The sequence below is a fragment of the Rhododendron vialii genome, chromosome 6a (assembly GCF_030253575.1).
Source record: "Rhododendron vialii isolate Sample 1 chromosome 6a, ASM3025357v1".
NCBI lineage: Eukaryota > Viridiplantae > Streptophyta > Magnoliopsida > Ericales > Ericaceae > Rhododendron > Rhododendron vialii.
Genome location: NC_080562.1, coordinates 13,123,881 through 13,129,431, shown reverse-complemented (window position 1 = coordinate 13,129,431; position 5,551 = coordinate 13,123,881). Strand labels below are relative to the sequence as shown.

Genomic DNA, 5,551 nt, shown 5'->3' with positions numbered 1-5,551 from the left:
TTGTTGGCCTCTCTGTTTCCAATTTCTACCGGTAGGAACTTTCACTTACCAGTAGGACAAGTGAAGAATTCCCCTCTTCTACCAGTAAAACTCATTCACCTACCGGTAGGTGATTGAGCTGCTACAGTGTCTTTCAGCAGCTTTTCCGTCGTTCTTCTAAATCACTTTTTGGAGCTTCTCATCGATTCTAATTAGTTTGTTTGTGCATTCTTTCAAGTGTATGGAAAAGTATTACTTGTTTTGTAGAGACCCAAATTTTTGGTCCATATATATATATTTTTTTGGAATATTGTAATTATTGAGTAAAGGCGTAAATTGTGGAAATACGAATAGTGTCGTGGTTATATGATTAGGAGGTCGATGTGATATTATTGCAAGTGCAGGGGTGCAAGTGTGATAAGTATATGTATATACATATATATGGACGTACAGGGAAAAACCCATTTTTTCCCTTTTCCACTTTTTTTTCTTCTTTTCTTCCTTTCTCTCTATTCTCTCGGCTCTCTCCCTCCGAAACTCTCCCTCCACTCCTTTCCTTGATTTCATCTACTTAGGGCGCGATTCCGAACAAAGTCCAAGAATTAAAGTTGTTATATGGAGCGCGGGCTTCCTATACATCCAAGAAAAATTACGATTGGGCCTCGTGGGAGCTCGGTTGACTTGGTCAAAGGGTTGGGTTTTGCTCAAAACCCATGAGGTAGGGATTTCTTACTCTTATTATGCGTTTATACGGTGTTTATGTACCTAGATCGTATCTTGCTTCGTCGTTTAAGCTTGTTCCTTCCATTTCCGAAAATCAGCAGAACAGGGCCTGTGTTTTGGGGTTTTACGCCTTCATAAGCTCAGATTTGAATTTTGGTTCCTTCGTATGAAATAGAGTAGACTTAGAGCCCGTTCTAATGCCGTTGGAATCACCCAAAACCGTTGAGAATTGAATTTATGGTGATTTTTAGAATACTGGTCTGCAATCTGTCTCGTTTTCTGGGTTTCAGCCTACTTCGAACGGCCATAACTTCCTTGTCCGATATCTGTTTTATACAAACTTTACATCGGTTCGAAGGTCTTGAAATCAGCTTTCATTTGCCACCAGAATCGTCTTAAAACTCTTAGTACACAGAAAGTTATGTTCGTTTGAGTGGAGGTGTGTCAATCTGTCATGCTGTGTGACAGATTCGTGTAGCCTGGGAAAACCCCTGTTTAACCACCCTTGGAGTGCAGATTTGACAAGGGTTCCTTCGTGGCTTTTAAGCTTCGTTCAATCGCGCAACTATTGGGACTGGAATCACTTAAAAATATTAAGAACTCGATTTATAGTAATTTTTAGAAGATTGAACGAAAATCTGAAAATCTGGGCAGCGTGGCTGCGTTTTTTTTTATAATTATTATTGTTTGTTATGGTTAAATGACGCTATTGGTTATGGGTCCTTGTGGGTTTTAAAGATTAGTAAGTTGGTGATAATTTGGCGTTGGAATCATTGAAAAATATTGAGTATGCAATTTTTAAGGATGTATAATCGTTTTAACTCAATAATGGGTGTGAGATAGATTATGGATGGATTGTGCATAATGAAGGATGTTTATGGACCTATGAATTGAGTGTTATGGCTACGTGTGACATCGAACTTTGTATGTATCGTGGTGTGGCATGTCATAGCATATGGACAATGGATGGAGTCGTATCCAACTTCGGATGTCGACGAAGGTTACGGGGCCTAACACCGCCCGGAATTCACATCAATATGGACGGAGCCCGGTTCACCTTATTGGTGGGACCTTGGCAAGGGTTACGGGGCCCAACACCGCCCGGAATTCACGTCAATATGGATGGAGCCTGGTTCACCTTCTTGGTGGGACCTTGGCAAGGGTTACGGGGCCCAACACCGCCCGGAATTCACGTCAATATGGACGGAGCCCGGTTTATCTTCTTGATGGGACCTTGGCAAGGGTTACGGGGCCCAACACCGCCCGGAATTCACGTCAAAATATGGACGGAGCCCGGTTCACCTTCTTGGTGGGACCTTGGCGAGGGTTACGGGGCCCAACATTGCCCGGTGCATTACTTTGCATCACATGTCACGCATTGTTGATTGGTTAAGCTAGACTTATGACCTGTGTTGCTTGAGAAATGAAAAGAGAGATAAAGTTGTTAATCTAATGTTTGGCTTGTCATTCGACTTTGAATTATATCTTGGATTATTATCCTTCCTCATTGAGCCTCTTGTTCGGTAATTGAATATAACATGTTTTCATGTATTTCATTTCAAGACTTCTCTAAGAGCTAGTGAGCTCACCCTTCCTTAACATTTTCGGGTACAAATCAAGGAAACTAGTTCTTGTTGCATGGAGTGGCTAATACTTGAGAAATAAAAGACAAATCGATTATGTTCAAAAAAAAAAGGAAATCCAATGATATGTTCGTGTTGTTCTGCCGATAGATATACTCATTGTCATTAGCATCTTGGGGTTCGTTGTACATATATAATGTTGCTCACGTACCACTGTTGGTGCATGATCATCACATATTCGTATAGATCGAGGCAGAATGGAGTAATTGCGTAGCGATGGACAAATGACGATTGAGGACAAGTTGTTGTCTAATTGGAATAATTCTAGTCGATTTTTGCTTCTAGTTTGACGTGTGAGCTATTAGGGTTATCTTTATGAAATCATGATTCCTTGGTTGTAGTATGCTCGTTCGTGGTGGAAGACCCATAATTCCATGTAGATCTCGTCGTATTCACTCACTCTAGGTGCATGATTCATCGCATTTTCATATAGCTTGTGTATAGATTTTCCTGCTGGGCTAGTGTAGCTCACCCTATCATTTCAGGTATGATTCAAGGATGTTGGCATGGAGTGCTCGTTGTGCATTTGTGGCCAAACCTTTAAAAGGTATTCAAGAAGGATTTCATAGCACAAAATTTGAAAGAGCATTTTTAGAAAAGATGTTATTTGTAAATTGTAATAATATTTCCGTAGAATACTGGTATTTTGATGACTTGGGGCATTCGAGTTGGAAATGAAATATTTGAATTTTATTTGAGAACAGTGAACAGAAAGGTCTTTTGGGGTATTATTTATACTACAGCGAGGACTTTATTTATTAAAAGTGTTTATTATTTATGTTGAAAATCGAGGGCGTGACATGTTTGTACTTAGAATGATATTCGGAGGATTTGTATGGGCTCGTTGAGTTGAGAGACAAGGAATGAAAGTTATTGCACGTTGAAAAACGAACGATACACATGAACATGTCTAGTGATCCAATGGGTAGAATTGCAATTCTTGTTCTATTGACTCGTAGAATCTTTTAGACTCCTTTAGCGTACGACTTACGAACTCCAAGTATAGAAACTTAGACTCCTTTAGCGTATGACTTACGAACTCCAAGTATAGAAACTACAAGACCGGGCATCACAGAGTCTAGTTGAGGGTCGATATGTGGTATGTGAAGGTACGAGGGTGTACTTAGAGGTACGGCGATGACGTGTGTATTTGATTATATGTGATATGGTAGATTGTTGGTCTTGTAATACCATGTGATCGATTAGATGGCTTTTGGATTCGATTGAACGACTTGATGTTTATGAATGAGTAAATGCCTGGCAGGAGCTAAATGCTCATATTATATACTTTCAGGGCTCTTGAATGAGTAAATGCCTAGCATGAGCTAAATGCTCAGATTATATATTTTCAGGGCTCTTGAATGAGTAAATGGGCTCTTGAATGAGTAAATGCCTGGCAGGAGCAAAATGCTCATATCATATACTTTTAGGGCTCTTGAATGAGTAAATGCTTGGCAGGAGCAAATTGCTCATATCATTTCTCTTCAGGGCTCGTTATCGAGTAAGTGCCTGGCAGGAGCTTCGGTTTAGACACTTAATAACACGTAAATGGTTTATGAAGTAAATGAAAGGGTTTTGGTTCGATTAAAGGATTTTGATGGGAATCCTCCGATATTCTTGAGCGAATCAACGGTTTCTAGTATTTGGGCACAAATCAACGGATTCCGGTATTCAGCCCGAATCAATGGAGCTCAGTCTATAATGGTCTTGAGTTTTCTCTAAATTGTATGATTTCAAAAAGAAAAGCTTCATGATAAAGGGTTCGACGACGAACGAAGGGGAAATGAGAAAGAACGTAATATTGTACGAGAAGATGGATTGACGATAGTTGGATACTTGATCATGATAGTTATGCTTATCTCAGTTGTCCTTTGTTTTCTATCATTTGTTCGTTTGTATTGCTCATTTGCATATAGAGTTTGCGTAGACTTTTCTACTGGGCTTGTGTAGCTCAAGCCTTACATCACTTTCAGGTGCTAACGAGGAATAGTGGCTTGCATGCCTGGAGTGCTTGGAGTGTGGACACCCCTTTTGAAAGTTAATCAAAAGCGTTACTTATTTATCCTTGTAAATTTCTTTTGAAAGATGTTTTTGTAACTCAAGTTTACAATTCTTTGGTTATGAAATATTTGTAAACTCTTAACTCTCTTGAGACTTGACACTTATGTTAATTTGGGGCCGTTGAGCCGATGATGTAATATTTTAAAATCTAATGGGCTTGGAAGCATAATTATGGGAATGAAAGTACGGTAATCTTTTAGGTTTCATACGAAATATTGTGAGGATTTATTTGTGAAAACCCTTTATATTTATGACAAAAATTGAGGGCGTGACACGAGAAGTCAATCAGCAATCACTGTATCCATTCATCATCGGGATGGTCCACAAGGTGGGACTTAAAATAATCGTTAGGCCAAATTGGGTGTCTACAGGAGGTGTCTACAAACTTGCGTACGCGTGTACAATCGAGCAGAAAATAGTAGTAGTCTGCTACTGTCCTCAAATGGTCATTTTTTTATTTTGGGGCATGTTTTGCACTTTTTATGGTTCAAGTAAGTCACAAATGGTATTTGGGATTGTGTTGAAGCAATGGATCCGAAAAGTCTCGCTCAACGAAGATTTTGGAACCTCAGCGGCCCGTTTCAAATTCAAATCAAGGTCTCAAAGGCTCAAAATCCGTTTTAGAGACTTTTGCCTAGTTTTGTCATACCGTATACGTTTTATGGACCTAATGTGACTGTGTGGGGATGTCAGTTTCAGTCCGGGACTTAAATTGGTCATCTTTGGTGTCTTATGTCAGTTTTTGCGACATTTTTCTAGTTTTTCAGTCTACTTGTATCGGGATGCTTTTTTCGGTTTTGTCGATTCGTACAGGTCATTGTGCACCTATGTCACCTTACGGAAGTGTCAGTTTCCCCTGTCTAGGAGAATTTCGAGTTTTGGCCAATTAATGCCCAAAATTTCATTATTTTCCATAGGTCGAAGGGTTCGCGTCGTATCCGAGGACATTTCTATCGTTTTCATTCGAGCTAGGCAAGATTGTACATACACATGTCTATTTGTCAATTCAAATCATCAGTGAATACAAGTTGGATATTAGTGGTTGGTTTATATGTTCTTTTATCAATTTTCTTCAGAAGAGAATTAATAAGTGTAAGATGCAACTTTTATGTACTACTATATCAATATCCGAAAAGCAAAAGGTG

At 39.4% G+C, this 5,551-nt stretch overlaps 1 long non-coding RNA gene across 1 annotated transcript; it reads left to right on the top strand.

Moving 5' to 3' along the window:
• Window positions 1-285: 285 nt before the first annotated feature.
• On the top strand, window positions 286-3,123 carry LOC131329191 (uncharacterized). The gene is made up of 2 exons (XR_009200675.1): window positions 286-697; window positions 2,831-3,123. It is a non-coding gene; the product is annotated as an uncharacterized LOC131329191 (long non-coding RNA).
• Window positions 3,124-5,551: the final 2,428 nt, after the last annotated feature.